Raw genomic sequence first — 2,008 nt, forward strand, 5'->3', positions numbered from 1 at the left:
AAACTATGATGAATTCAGGAGAGAAATAGGAAAATGTGGATTCTCTGTCTACCTGCTATTGGAATTGTGAAGGCTGGGGAAGGGTTAGTATTTCTCTAGTTATAGAAGATAAATATGTCTAGTTGTGAAAGCAATCAATAACAATTTGAACAACACATTTAAAAGAGATTCATCTTTGTATTCCTTATAGCTCATTGCAATTTTTTAGAAATATTGTGAATAAATGACTTATTGGTTTGTAATGTTATCTACTCATTTAATAAAAAATTGGTAGAAGGACTATGTCCCACATAATGTTCAAAGCTTGCTATGGGAGTGAGATGATCATATTTACTTGAGTAAAAGACAGATGCTGAGTCTGCACTGGAGAGAAACTAGTATTATGCTGAACTACAGCGTGTTAATCAATAACCAACCTTACCTGGCACCGAACTCCTCCTTGTACTTCCTGATTCAAACATGTTGTCATCCTTACAGTCTCCCATCTTGCCAAATATCTTCTAACTACAGACTTTGTCATCTATGTTATAGTTTCCCTTTCAAGTTAATCTCTATTTATCCTTCATATTTAAATTCAACTGTTAGTTCCTCAAAGAAGCTTTGACTTCATGGACCAGGTCAACTCCCTCTTTCAGACGCTTTGACAACACCTCTTACCTCTGATTCTAACACTAAACTCAAGTCTAAGTTTATGTTCATGTATGGAGCAGTTTGATTAATTTCTGTCTTCACTATTAGACTCTAAACCTTCTAAAAGTAGGGATTCATGCCATGTTTTACTTTCCCTTATATTCCCAGCACAGTGCCAGGCACATGACAAGTACGTAGAAATATTGCTTGAATCAATGAAAGCTTGGACCAAAGGAATGGAAGTGGAAAGCCAGACTTTGGCAGAAATTTTGAAATAAATGAATGCATGACTAAGTGAATATCCCTTGGTGTTATTTTAAGATTAACTCACATTTAAGAAGTAACTCTTCAAAAATTATATGTTAATATGTCACATATTTATACCATTTGATAGAATGAGAAAAGAAGGCATGTGCCTTCAGTGCTTTGATTTAGAAAAAAGTGAATAGACAAACAATTTTCTAGAATGAATAAGGAAATTGTGGAAATGGCATAATTCTTTCAGCTAATTTTTTGTTTTGTATATGTTTCTCACTCTATCGCCTTCTCCCCATCCCCACCTTACTCATATTTCAACACTAAAACCCATCTCCTTCATAATGCTTATTATAATATTCAATCAATATTGATTATACTCAAACCCCTAGGTCTGGTTAATGTGCGTCTAATTATCTTTTCTTCCTGATTTCACAGGTAAAATATTCACAACAGTAATGGATCTACACAACTACCAGCAGGAAGCTAACTGGATGATTGATTAGCAACACATGTAGTCATTTTTTCATTCTCAGCAAATATATTTGCTAGTGGCAGAATATTTGTTATCAAATATGATAATAAGTGGGTGCCTTACCTATAATTTTAATGACAACAATTTACTGCCAAAATGCAAAATGGCCAATTATTTTGTTATTTTTTATACTACTTCCTGTTACTCTAGTTTAACTCTAACAGGTATCTGTAACATGACATCCATAAAGAAAAGAACAGTGATTAAATTACCGAAACTGATGGAATCAGAGAACTGTTAGGAACAATATGTCTCTTCAAGTTTGAGTCTTACAAATTTTAATGACATATAAGAGCTCACTTCCGGGTCATAGCTCACTTACTATCCCTCCTGCTGCTTGTTCACTTGGGGAACATTTTCTTTGCCTGGTCACTAAATAGTAGCATTGAACAATACTTGTCTCCTTTATCTCATTAGTCAAGTAGCATGGATATTTTATTAAAAGAATAATTTAAAATATTTTTAAAAGGCAAGTAAGACACGACAAAGGAGTAACAGAATGTTTTTGTTCTTTAAATATTTTTTAAATTTATATACCCTTAGAAAAGGAATTGAGTATAAAATCTCAAGTTTATAGCTCAAAGTTAT

Source organism: Artibeus jamaicensis, unplaced genomic scaffold (genome assembly GCF_021234435.1).
Source record: "Artibeus jamaicensis isolate MK-2021 breed Jamaican fruit bat unplaced genomic scaffold, CSHL_Jam_final contig_603, whole genome shotgun sequence".
Lineage (NCBI taxonomy): Eukaryota > Metazoa > Chordata > Mammalia > Chiroptera > Phyllostomidae > Artibeus > Artibeus jamaicensis.